The sequence below is a fragment of the Panthera pardus genome, unplaced genomic scaffold (assembly GCF_024362965.1).
Source record: "Panthera pardus isolate Hobbes unplaced genomic scaffold, ASM2436296v1 HiC_scaffold_10, whole genome shotgun sequence".
Taxonomy (NCBI): Eukaryota; Metazoa; Chordata; class Mammalia; order Carnivora; family Felidae; genus Panthera; species Panthera pardus.
In genome coordinates this window covers 69,168,054-69,183,110 of record NW_026526655.1, presented here as the reverse complement: position 1 = coordinate 69,183,110, position 15,057 = coordinate 69,168,054, and positions in this window count along the sequence as shown.

Here is a 15,057-nt window from a genome sequence, read left to right as displayed (position 1 = left end):
CTGGTTCTGGATAACATGGAGTAAGAAAGAACATTCCACTCTGTGTCTCCTCCTAAATGCAACTAAAATCTCTGAATACAATGCACACAGAGGTCCTCTGAGGACTCTGAAAAATAATGGGAGCAGTTGGTTGGAGAAGGAAACCAGAACTCGAGGTACCGCTGGGTAGAAGCTTCCCAGTTTACCTTCTGGTGTCTCCAATGCTGAACTCAAAGGAAACTTGAACTCTTTAACTGCACACAGAAAGAATGCCAAGGAAGCCTTTGTTTCTTCTTTGAATAGTAGGAAAGGAAGGCACTGTGGGTAAGAGACAGTGAAGAAAACCCCTTATATTTTTATTTCATCCATTCTCCCCTGCTCCAGCTCCAGGCATTCCCATGGTAGTGGTGGCAGCAATAGAATCAATAGTTGAACAGGCAACAGAAACTCTAGGACACGTGAACCCTCTCTCTGTCCGGAAGAACCATGGTGCTAACATTGTGGAGAGAATCTTCACTGCTTGTCTTTCTTTACTCTCTCCATCCTCTCACCACTTGATCTCAAAGGCAGTCACAAATATCAGAAGTATGCAACAGAATGGGAAAAATAAAGCCCTGGTTTTCTAGCCAGAGGGCAGGGAAGTGGGGATCCCGTGAGGAAAACTCACCGAGGTTGTAGAGAGGAAGAATAATATACCACATCAAGTGGAGTTATTCTGGAAATGTAAGTAAGGCTAGTCTGATGTTCATGCATTGATTAAAGATTAGAAAAAACTTAAAGATTAAAAAAAACTCAGAAGATGTTATCAATTGATAAAAAATTTGACAAAACTCCAACTCTATTCACTCAGGCATCTAGAAATAGCAAAGAATGTCTTTCAACTGGTAAAAATAATCTACACACACACACACACAAACCCACAGGTAACACCAGGCTTAATGGTGAAAGACTAAACGTTTTTCCCTTAAGATCAGGAACAAGACAAGGACGTATGCTCTAACCACCCCTAGCCAACATTGGACTGGATGTTCTAGACATTGCAAAAAGTCAGGAAAAAATAAACAAAAGTCATTCATTAGAAAGAAAGAATGAAATCGTCTCTATCTACAGATAATGATTATGTACATAAAATATCCAAAGGGATTTTCACATACACATACATGTGTACACACACACACACACACACACACACACACACACACACACACCACTCCTAGAACTAAGTGAGCTTAGTAAGTCATAAGATACAAGGTTAGCACATAAAATTCTAGATTTCTTTTTTTCTAGCAATGAACAATTAGAAATTTTAGGAAAAAAAAAGCATTTGTGAAGACTCTAAAAGTATTTAGATATATATCTTTAAAAACAGGATCTATATTCTGAAAATTACAAAATGCTAATGAAAGAATTCAAAAAAGACATAAATAACATTATAGTTCGAGAGCACGATATAGTTAAGGAGTTAATTCTCCTCAAACTGATCTACATTTCTATAAAAATCTTGATGTTATTTCTTATAGATAAAGACAAGCAGATTCTAAAATTTATATAAAATGTGAAAAATTATAGAATAGCAAAAACATTCTGGAGGGAAAATCATAAATTTGGAGAAGACATACAGCTGACAAATAAGCATGTACGAATACTCTCAGCATCATTAGCCATTCAAGAAATGCAAACCAAAACTACACACGGATATCACTTCAAAGCTATAATGGCCAAAACAAGCAAACAATAACAACAAAAAGAAAACCTAAAAATACAAAACATTCACAATGATGTGGAGCAACAGAAACTCACATGCACTGTCAGTCAAAACAAAAAATAATATAGTCACTCTGGAAAAATAGTTTGGTAGGATCCTATGAAGTTAAACATACCTTAAACATAAGATCCAGCAATCTCTCTTCTAGTTATTCATGATTTAGAAATTTAAATTTATGTTCACACAAGTATATGCACACAAATGTTTCTAGCATCTTTTTATAATTGCCAAAACCTCTAAGTACTTGCGTGAATGGATAAAAACTGTGGTACATCCATGTAATTAAATACTCTTAGTAATAAAAAAGAAGAGAGTATTGATACATACAATAACGTGGATATGTGTCAAAACATTATGCTAAATGAAAGAAAACAGTCTCAAAATATTCATTAACATGAAATTCTGGGGAAAAAAAAAAAAACACCGACAGCTCTAGGGGTAAGGAACGAAATCCATGGTGGCCTGAGTAGTCTTGGAGAAGGTTTCATTACAAATGGGCAGTTCAGTCCAAGAGTTTTTTAGGGTGATAAAACTATTATGCATCCTAATTTTAGTGGTGATTACATGGATTTATATATGTTAAAGTGCCTAAAATTTTAGAAGAAAATAAGGTCAATTTTACCTAAGTAAATTTAAAAGCAAAAAAATATCTTTCATCATAAATTTTAGTTGCCTTCCTTGTTATGCTGTTAGTTACAACAAATATTCATAATTTTAAACAATGCTACTATCAAGGTCAAAAGAAAAGAATGAAAGTTGTATGACCCATTCTAAAATATTGTAGGCAGTCCATGATATGTCTTTGTCTATAATTGAAATCTTCTCTATCTTCCTATGGATCAAGATTTCTAATACTGATAAAGGATTATAAAAACAAATTCTCTCATTCTCTATTAATGTATGAATGCATCAATATATCAATATTAATGTTATTCACCATAGACAAGTATGTTTAGTGTGTCTACAAAATTATCCTATTTTTTTTAGAGAGGGAAAATGGTAAGGCATAGTCTATGACATTGAGCTAAGAAAATTCTTTATCCAGAAATACCTCTTTTACACCATTATATTTATTTTAAAAGTGAGACAAATTTATAGTAAGAAAGATTTGAGCTTTCCTTAACTTAATCTGATTCCCATAATAACCAGATAAGAAGGAAAGATCAGAGATATAACATATACTATATTTTTATAACTTTTTTTTTTTTTTGAAGAGCAAGGATTGAATTTCAAATAAGTAACCTTCAATGCTCTTTGAGATTTTGGGGAAATCAACACTTAAATTTGCAACTTCTGCATATTACTGTAGTGGCCTTTTTGATGTGTCAGTTGGCTAGTTCCCAGTTATTCTTTCAACTATTCTAGGTGTTGCTGTGAAATTTTTTGTAGATGGGATTAAAATCCATGATCAGTTGATTTTAAGAAATGGGGATTATTTTAGATAGTCTGGATGGGCCTGATTCAATTAGTTGAAAGGGGTTAAAAGCAGAGCCAAAGCTTCCATAAGAAGAAATTCTGTTGACAGCAGTTTCAACCTGTCCCTGAGAGTTCCAGCCTGTTGCTCCTGATGGCCTGCCTCCAAAATGACATAAGCCGGTAGAAAATTTCTTACTTTATATCTCCTACTGATTCTGCATCTCTGGTTTAACCTTGACTTATACAGTTACTTGGACTGTAATTCTAAACATAACGGTAATAGATGAAATAGTTCAACAGTACTAAATGGTGTTTCCTAAGCCTGATGAAAATATTATTGCATTTTAGAAATTAATTAAACTCAGAGATTACGTTTCATTGTTAGAAGGTGTCTTGTCAATTTTGTAAATAATTTTTATATCTACAGTCTGATTTTTCTGGGATCAATCTCAATAATTTTGTTCCTTAGCCTGTGGAATCCTACTTGTTTTCATGTTTGCTACTTTAGATGTTTATATAATCATAAAACGGTCTATATTATAAATACAGAAATGTAAGGTAATATAAACAAGAAAACCAAATTTATTGATAATCCTTAGTTCTTAAATATATATGATGGAGGCTTTTGTTTGAATAAAGAAATACAGAAACCGGGTGTTTCGTTATCTTTCAAAAGTACGAGACCTCACCAATATCGCCTACTCTACGATACAGCTAGAGGCCTCACAAAATGCTGACTTTTGTTTATAAAATGGCCTCCAAGAAGAACTTGATCAGAAATACTTCAGAGGTCTCCTTGTAATTCCTTTTACATTTTTGTTGATGAAAATATGATGATTCTGCCTCAGAGTGTGTGGTGTTAGAAATGGTCATGTTACTTATCCAATCCAGAGCTCACTCTTTCCTAAGCTTTTCACAATGGAGAATGGAGCAGTCTAGTACCCAGTCCATTTCTATTGTCCCAAGGCTGCTTTCATTTTCAAATCAATGTCATTTTGAAAAGCGTTTTCTTTAACTTTTCCTTCTTTCTTCATAAATGCGTTTCCACAGGTCATATTCTGGTTTAACACCCTCTCTTACTATTAGATCAATGGCATTTTTTTGCCCATATCTGGAGCACATGCTTCAGAAGGATAAGCCCAATCTATACTGAGGAGGGAAGGATGACAACAAGTGTTCTGACTCAGTGAGTTGTTTCCCCTCTTCTCTTAATACCTCTGGGCTGGATTTTATGATGCAAGCTAAAAAGAGTTTCTCCTACCTTAACCTTCATGGCTGTATTTCTGATTTGGTGTAGTGATGACATTTGATCAGGATTTTAAGCTCTAGAGTTTTCATTAGAGAGCTAAAAAACAGCCTTAAGATCAATGCTGGAGGACACAGGGTGAGTGATATGAATAAATCATACGGTGGTTTATTGATAAATGTACACTACTGAATACACAGAATTTAATATCAAGGTATTGTGGCTGGATTTTTCAAATACCACCGCTGGAGTATTATCAATACTGCTATAAGCTATTTTTCAAAATAAAAGCTCTCATTTTATTAACATTAGTAATGTATATTTAAATTGTGTGCTTCAGGGCATTAACTGATTACCTTTAGTACCCACAAGGATGTTGTTACCTAAACTAGCAAGATAAAATTCATTAGTAGTATAGTGGGCCTTTTTCACTCCTCTCTGAAGCCTGAGGGATTTTAAGTGTAGCCAGAAGCAGAATATTCAAGTGAACAACTTAACACTCAGTTTCAATGGGATGAATTTGATGTTGCTATCTGGGCAACTGACTTTTGTGTATGCTTTTTTTTTTCTTTCTTTTTTCATTATGTCTTCATTTGTAGAAATAGGAAAGCACTGAGGAGAACTATAAGCTACATTTTCCAAAGTAGTCCAAAAGCTGTGTCTTTCAAAAATCATTAGCTTGGGGGCGCCTGGGTGGCTTGGTCGGTTAAGCGTCCGACTTCGGCTCAGGTCATGATCTCACGGTCCGTGAGTTCGAGCCCCGCGTCGGGCTCTGTGCTGACCGCTCAGAGCCTGGAGCCTGTTTCAGATTCTGTGTCTCCCTCTGTCTCTGCCCCTCCCCTGTTCATGCTCTGTCTCTCTCTGTCTCAAAAATAAATAAACGTTAAAAAAAAAAAAAATTAAAAAAAAATCATTAGCTTGTATTCCATGCAATGTATAGCTATTAAAGTCTTAAAACAACTTTCAATTATAAGGGTGAGACAAAACTGGCAAGAGTCAAAATCCATTCTTTCCAGGTCTTCTACTCATATCTAAACTATATCAGACAATGGGCATGTTCTTTCATTTTGGAACATATGAAATATATGCATATGTTTATTGTTGAGTAAAATGGCAGAGATCAGTAGTGTCAAGGAATTTACTGAAAGTAAACATCTCTTGCCAAGCAGGCAGTGTCCCAGAGGAGTTTGGCTTGAATTGTACCTTTAAAAACTAGGGGGCAGCAGAGGAGATGAAAAAAATATAGTTTCTTTTAGCATAGTGGTCACAAACTTATTCTACAGTGCATCAGGCTATGTATTTTAGGCAAACAAGATTTGTAAAACTTTTGGAAAACTGGAGAATAATTGCTCTTCTTACATTCAAGTCAAAATAAACTATCTATAGAGAATTTCACTTCCAAGTAAGATAAAGTAATTTGCAGGAGGCTGACATTCCCAATGTAAACATTTAGGAAAACCAGGATAAGTTTTAAAAATCACAGTTTTAAAGGCATCAGAGATTAACTAAACTTGTAGAGAAAACATTCAAGAGGGACTTCAGAATTTTCAGCTCTCTTTTCTCTGGGAACATGTGATAATTTGGAGTGTGATCTAGAAACTGGGGATCTGGGTTTCCTTCATAGAGTAAACCAATGACAAATACACCAACAGAGTTTTTAAGCCATCCAGGGCTGAGACTTAAATTGCCCCAAACACATGGCTGGCTTCTTTCATAAGAGCACAACTTAACTTATAGATGGGCAGAGTGATTGTTTAAAGAAACAAGTGGAAATTTTACTGAATTTTTTACTGAATACTAAAATTTTGCTGAATACTTAGGTCTCTCTGCCAGAGGAAACAGCAATTAAAAACAATTTTTGAAGGCACTGAAGACAGTGGTGAACTGACACTGACATTCTACCATTAGATTTTCTTTCTGAGAATATTTGCTTATTCTGAGTGCAGATAGTGGTAGAGAATTTAGGTTTGGTGCCTGGCAGAGAGTTTTGGGAAACTAAGAGACAAGCAAGAGTTTTGGCAGTTAAACATACAACCAGACTTCAGAAGATAATTGCCATTCAAAACCTGCATTGGACAAGAATAAGTTGAAAACCTATGAAAAGCAGAGCTGAAATTCCAACAATCTCCCAGAACCTGGAAAAATGCTTTCCAGACCCTCAATTAAAAGCTATTGAGGGTTGGAGCGCATGGGTGGCTCAGTGGGTTGGGTGTTCTACTTCGGCTAAGGTCATGATCTCGCAGTTTGTGGGTTCAAACCCTGCGTCAGGCTCTGTGCTGACAGTTCAGATCTTGAAGACTGCTTCAGATTCTGTGTCTCCCTCTCTCTCTGCCCCTCCTCTGTTCATGCTCTGTCTCTCTATGTCTCTAAAAAATAAACATCAAAAATAGTTTTTAATTAAAATAAAATAAAAAGCTATAGAGGGTCACATCCTAAGGATAAAGACAAAGTAGAGATAGATTGATGAATCTCACCAAAAATCCAATGCAATCTTGACCTAGTTCCATTTCTGATTGGATTATATACATTTCCTAGCACCTCTATAGTGAAAATATGTCATCTATTATCTGAACCTTTATAATTTGTATGTACACTGTCATAATTATATTAAAAATAATTAAGCATTTAGATAGACGGGACCACATGACAAGTAAGCAAGGGGAAAAACAGCCAATAAAATCAGACTTTTAGGTGGTCTGATACTGGAATCTGATATCAATGATTTTAAGATGATTATGATTAATATATTCAAGAAATTAGAGAAAAGATGGAAAAACTAGTTACATGGGGATACAATACACAATACACAATAAGGAATAAATATTGTAGAAATTAAAACCCATTATCTGAAATTAAGAAAACAACAGTTTTCACAGAACTTTAGATAAAGCAGAAGACAGATCAATAGGAAACATCCAAACTGAAGCACAGAATAACAACAACAAATGAGCTTTATAGACATCAGGGACTCTGTCAAGAAGTCTACAGGAGAAAGAAGAGAGACACTAAGATGTTAGTTAAGATTTTTAAAAACAGAGGATCACCATCAACACACAGGTATATAAAGTTCAACAGGTCACAAACAAGATTTCAAAAAATATAACTATGAACTTTATAGTCAAGTTGCTTATTACCAAACAGAAGGAGAAATTTTCATTAGGTGGCAATCAACAAAAAGACATTATTTTCAAAAGAACAAAAAAGAGACTAACAAATGACTTCTCATCAGAGACAAAGCTGGAAAGTAGTCGGTTAATACATTATTTTATTATTTTTAAAATTTTTTTAAAATGTTTTATTTATTTTTGAAGGAAAGACACAGTACGAGTGGGGGAGAGCCAGAGAGAGAGGGAGACACAGAATCCAAGGCAGGCTCCAGGCTCTGAGCTGTCAGCACAGAGTTCAATGCAGGGCTAGTACTTGTGAACCATGAGATCATGACCTGAGCCAAAGTCTGGTGCTCAACCAACTGAGACACCCACGCTCACCATAATGGGCTAATATTTTAAAGTGTAAAAGTAACTGTTAATGTGGAATCCTATACCTAGTAAAAATATTCTTCAAAAAAAAAACATGAAAGAAAGATATTTCAGCAAACAAAAACAAAGATTACATCATCAATAGGCATTAGAAGATATATAAAAAGAGTTCTTACGCTGAAGTGAAATAATTCCAGATAAATAAGTCAAATACTTAAAGGAAGTAACAGTGTGAAAAATGGTAAATATTTGGGGAGATATACATTGATTGCATAAAACAATAATTGTAACATCTTATGAAGAGTTAAAATGCATTACAACAATGCAAAAATGAGAGATAGATTCTTGAAAGTAAAACATTCCAAGATGCTAGCATTTACAGGGAAGCAAAATTATTAATAACTTGTATTAGATGGTAATAAATCAAAGATAAATTTTTAATCAGTAAGCACTAAAAGAGTAATAAAAGAATGTATAATTCAGAAGATAATAGAGAGGGAAAATGGAATAATAAAAATATTGTTCAAATCCAAAAGAAAACTTAAGAGGAGAAACAAAGGACTAAAAGAGACCTGGAACAGAGAGAAAACTAATAGTAATAGGGTAGTTTAAGTCCAACTATATCAGTAATTACATTAAAGGTAAATGGATAGAATACTTTAAAACACTATGTTAGATTGGAATAAATAATAATTCTGCTAAGAATAAAAACATTTGGAATATAAGCACAGAGTCATGGTGAAAATAAAAAGATAAGAACTGATGAATCATAAAAATACTAATAAAAAGAACAATGGTATATTTATATTAACAGAAAATGTAGGCAATAAGGCAAGAAGCACTACTAATAATAGAGAGACATTTTAAAATCATGCAGAGATAATCATCCAAGAAAATATCACAATTCTAACTATATATGCAATAAGTAACATAGCTTTAATATATATAAGACAGAAAATAAGAAATCTAAGCAGACAACAGATAATTCCACAACTATAGGGGATGGATTAAATAGGCTTGTGTCTATAATTCCTAGAAAAAGCATAGAAGATTTAAACAACACAAATAACAAAACTTGACCAAATTCTCATATACAGAACACTGCACCCAACAATAACATCATTTTCATTTTTGAACTGCACAGAAACATGTAAAAAATTGATCATGTGTTAAGACATTAAAAGAAATCTTTAAAAATATCAAAGAACTGAAATCATTTAGAGGATATTCTTTCACTGCTGTAGAATTTAACTAAAAGTGAATAATGAAAAGAAAACTATAATAACTTCATATGCTTGGAAATTCCAAGTAATTCATATGTCAAAGAAGAAATCATAATGGAAATTATAAAATGTTATGAACTAAGTAATAACAAGGACGGGACATATCAAATCTTGCTGGATAGGACTAAAGCAGTGCTTAAAAGGAAATATGGAGCCAAAAATAAGTGCATAGAGTAGAAAAGAAGAAATCCTTAAAAATCAATTACAAATCCATTTCAAGACACTGAAAAAAAATTTAAAAGAGCAACTCAACCCTAAAGAATGAAAAAGAAAGCAAATAATAAGGATAAGATTGAAAAATAGATAAGACAAATAAAGCTACAATAGAAGACATTATCAAAAAGTTTTCATTAACTTTTAATAAAGTTGAAAAAACCCTAGCAAGACTGATATTTAAAAAATAAGAAAAAATACAAATTATCTGTATCAGGAATACAAGAAGCAGCATCAATATATATTATCCAAATATTAAAACTATAATGATTAAATATGAAAAACTTTCAGGTAATAAATTTGACAATTTGAATGAAAAGGAAAAATTCTCTGAAAACTCAACTTACCAAAGAGACTTACTAATAAATTTAAAATTGGAATAGTCTTTAAAAATCTAAAGAAATGAATCCAATTTTTAAAATCTTCCCAGAAAGAAAATTTCAGGCTATAATAAACTATGAATCCTTCCAAATACCAACATTACACAAATCCACCAGCGAACAGAAAAACAGGGGGCAATTCTACCTCTTCATATGGAGGCTGCATAACCTTGAAACCAAACTCTATAAAGACATGAGAAAGAAAATTTAGTGGCAAATATCTCTCACCAATCTAACTCAAATATCCTAAATAAACTACTAGAAAGTGGAGCTCAGTTGTATCTGAAAAAAGGAATAATTCATGACTAAGCAGAGTTTATTCCAAGAAATCAAGGTATTTTCACTTTTGGAAATCCATCAACATAATCCGCTGCATTAATAAAAACACAAAAGAAAAAGTATGCGGTCATCTCAACAGAAGTAGAAAAGTACTTTGGTAAAATTTAACATGTATTTATTTCAAAAATACTTAGTGAACTAAATGTTAATAATGAAAAAAATACAAATAAAAGGCACACTGTTATATCACCACACATAAGAACAATTAAAAATAAAATGACTGAAAATACCAAGTGCTGGAGACTGTGTTCTGAATTGGAACTTCTCATATACTGCTGGTTGGGGTGCAAAAACCCTTAAAAAACTGAGAGTATACACTAATACTGAATGTACATTCACCCCATGACTCAGCAATTCCATTCCTAGGTATAGACATAACAGGACATGGGCATACGTTCACAAACAACATGTACAAGCATGCTGACGGCAGAAGTATTTGTAATAGTCTCAAATTAAAAACCACCCAAATGCCCAAAAGTTGAAGGGATAAATAAATGGTAGAATATTCATAAAATGGAATTTTATAAAGCAATGAGAAGGAACAACTGCATCCATAAGCACAACAGGTTTATGAGCTGATATGTGTATAGTGTTAGTTATCCATTGCTAATGTAACAAATTACTATAAATGTAATGGCTTACAGCAACACATATTTGTGATCTTGCAGTTCTGTAGGTCAGGAATTTTACTGGAGTCTCACTGAACTAAAATCAAGGTTTCAACAGAGCTGCACTTCCTTCTGAAGTCTCCAGGGAACACTCCCCACTCCTTGTCTTTTTCAGCTTGAAGCCTGTTCAGTTCCTCAGGTCATTAATCTTAGATTCTGGAGTTCTAATAGCCCAGACCGTTTTCAAGGTAGCCCGGGCAAAAGGAGCCAGTGCAAGAACTTCTGGCCACTGTGTCTAACTTTCTATTTAAGAGAACCAAAATCCAAGGGAATTCCACCGCCACACTGGAAAGAGAACAGCACATGGCTTACATTTTAGTCTGGAGAAGACAAGCAGTTAACCAGGAAGGATTTATTCATCTAGGAGGAGGTAGTCTGAAGGTCCAGCTTTAGAAATTTTAAATCTAACAAATCTGTTAAGAAATCATCTAGGAGATGAGCCAGGAAGAAATTTGAGAATACTTTGTATCAACTCAAAATCACTTTTTCTTTTTCTTTTACTTTTTGTGTCTTAAAAGATTATCCATGTATTCTATATGCGAAGAAAATGTAAAAGGGATGTTGTGCTTGCATCTGGATTGCCACATTTCTAGATTAAAATAAGGCCAAACTGCACAAAGACTTTAAAATGGTGGAGTTTAGAGAGACATTGATACCTTCTTTGGGTAATGTTAATAGGAGTATGCAGCCTACTTCTGGCTGTCTTGTGGAGTTTCAAAAGAGCTCTTCAGGTAGCCCTCCTCCCACGTGACCCTGTGCTCTGATACTCTTGAGAGTGATTCGGTGCATTTGGGTCACTTCTGTCTGTGACTTTGGTATCAGTGTAGTTTATAAGGCACTAAAAGGAGGTTTGTGTATAAACAATCAGACTGTCTCAGGTTGCTGTATCAGGCAAGCAACTGTGCCAAGGACACAGAGAAATGAAGCAGAGGCGCCAACAACAACACACCAGTCTTCAAGGCAGTTGGTGGGGTCACAGTCTCTTTTTGGGGGGTCCAAAGCAGCAGCAGTGCATGCGTTCAATGCGTGAAGCTTAAATGCAGTTGTGAGGGCCCATCTGATGATTTGGGAGAGTTTATGAAATAGTAAAATAGTAAGCATTAAGTTGTAAAGTGTAATACTAAATATCATTGTATCTCTATAGGACTGTGTGTGTGTGTGTGTGTGTGTGTGTGTGTGTGTGTGTGTGTGTGTGTCGGGAGGGGGCAGTTGGGGAGGCTTCAGGGAGAATTAAATATTTAAGAATTTTACTTTTCCCCAGACTATCATTTATGGTGATATTTCTACCTACACAGCATCAGATATATGTACTGGAAAACAGCTGCTTTTCCAGCAGTCCTATTTATATAGAAAAAAAGTAAACAATGTATAATTGTTAAATCTATACTTACATAGAAAATAAAAATTATACTCTGTTTAAACAGTCTATAGACACATATGCACAGAAATGTTTAATCTTTATATATGTATAGAATATGTATTTATGTATATTTTTTAATAACTACACTTATCAAGAGCTTCTTTCTATATTCACAGTAAGCAATATGTTTTACATCTATTGTCATAGTTGTTCTCACCACAATCATGAGTGATAGGTATTTTGATCCCATTTCAAGGGTGAGGAAATAAAAACTTGGGGAGGTAAGTAACTTGCCCTGGATCACACTAATCAGTTATGTTGATCGATGACCTATTCTCCATGAAGTGTTGTACACCAAGTAATAAGTCTGTAAATACATGTTTTGTTTTTTATTCAATTATTTCCTTCAGATAAATTCCTGAAAGTTGAATTGCTGATGCACAGGGGAAGGGAGGGGGGCAATCACTGCATTAAAGGTTAAGGATTTTGTCATTTATAGCTTTATATTTGTACCAGCACTGTAGGAGACTACCTATTTCATCAAATACTCACTAATACAGAGTATTGTAATGTTTTAAAATTTCAATTTGAAGAGGAAGAAGATGGTATATGTTTTTATTACAATTTTATTTTACACAAGTTATGTGTTTTTCTTACAAATACTCACTGACCATTTTTATGTATTTTTTCTTTGAATTCTACAGTTGTGTACGTTGCATAATTTTCTACCAAGTAAATCAGTCATTTGCTTAGTGATATGATGAAATAATCCTAAAACCCATTTAATAGAATTTGCAAATAAGAACAGCCAAGAAAATTTTGAAAAAACAGGGGAAGTTTATTCTCTTAGACATTAATAAATGCCACAACTAATACTCTGATCAGCTTCAATAATTTGTTCAGTTGATAAATCAATGTATGGGGTATTAACATCTTTACAATTTTGAAATTTCAAATTTTATTTATTCAATATCCTCCATCTATTCAAGCTTTACTTTATATGCTATAGTGAAATCTGTTTTATTTTCCTTTTGATCTTATTTTACTATAAATCTGTAGTATTTATATGCTTATTCCCAGATAAATTATATTTTTGTTGCTGTTATAAATGGGATATGTATTATTATATTTTCTAACTACTGACATTTTTCGCTTTATAATTCATCACTTGAATTTTATTTTTGTCACATTATTTTGTTTCATACATGTATGTATTTTTATGGACCCAATTTTTCTTTCACCTTAATCTTTTGTCATAAACTGTATGGACTTTGTGGATCTGGTAGATATGGCTGACATATGGGCTAAGGAAGGGGTAAAAGAAAATAAAATACAGAAAATGGAAGAAAGAAACCAAGAGGATAGAAAAGTCCAGAAGTAGGAAGAATCATTTTTGTTAGTTGTAACTGTATTGGAGATGATGAATTTGCTTTGTCTTGCCAAAGACAAAACTCACATAAGAGGGGATTGACCCTGAAAATCTCTGGACGTTTTCTTTACTCTTACATACAATCATAGCAAACATGGAAATTCCTGGCAAGTTAACCCCATGTACTTGTGTTTGCAATATGAGTTTCAAGGACAGAAAAACATACTTCTAGAACACAGCGCTCTTCCATTAAGTACTTGGTGACTGGAGCACCAAGGCTAAATCTTGCACTTACTTCACTCTCCTCTAGTTTCTGCTCTAGTATCCATTACACGGTTCAGCCCTTACTGAAACCAACAAGCATTTCAATAGTAGCCTATTCTTTACCTTGGTTAAAGGGGACTAATAAGGCTAGTTCTACCACTCTCTTAAATGTGGTAGAAAAACTTTTCCTCTCACTAAACCCATGGCAACCAGCACCCTGAAACTAGTAAGATTTTAGTACTTTATTGATAAAATTCAAAATATTCACCCAGTTAGTTCTATTCCTAACCTTTTCTTCAGTTTATATGTATATAACTGCATGGTGCACTTTTAACCTGAAATTGAGATCATTTCCCTATTCTACCCACAATCCAATCTGTATTTTAAAAATATTTGCAACAATAAAAAATGGAAGAAAGTATTCTGTTATTAAAATAATAACTAGTTTTTATGTTAAATATATATATATACACATATATATATAAATGTGTTTTATTTGGGGGGTTCACTAAAGAAATAATAAGCAGTAAACTTTAATTTTATTAACCTACTAAACCCAACAATGATCTCTCAGCCATCAGACACTCTCCCTAAACCATGAACAAAGAAATATCTCTGTATAGGCTTTGTTTATTTAGCCCAGAAGTCTTCAAAAGATGTGCATTTGTGCCTGTGGGTGGAGGGAGGGGAGGGTATGATATCCTAATACCTTGGAAACTGTTAAAAATTGTACCTGGCTCCCCCCACCTGACATTTTGGTACACATTCTTCTATTCTCCTTTTCACTTTCCCCAACCAGTCTATCACCTTAGAAGATTTGCTGCCAGTTTCTTGTATCTATCAGTATATGAAAAATTGAGAATAGTAGATATAATGCTTGATGTCAGCATTAAACATTACAGCTGAATTTATGCTGAGACATCTAAGGCCTTGATAATATTTTTCATAAATCATAATTATTCACATTAATATCTATTTTTGCCTACAGGAAAAAAGTCATCTTTATAGTTGCATTTTTGTGAGATTCTTTTTTATACTCTCCCAACTTTCTGGGCAATCGCAATAATTGAAAAATACTTATAAGATACGGGGTGCATCTACCTCTTGATTTTGCTCAGGTCATGGTCCCAAGGTAATGGGATCAAGCCCTGCATCAGGCTCCATGCTGAAAGTAGAGCCTGCGTAAGATTTATGAAAGAAATTGAAGAAGACACAAAAAATGGAAAAATATTCCATGCTCATGTACTGGAAGAACAAACATTGCTAAAATGTCGATATTACCCAAAGCAATCTACA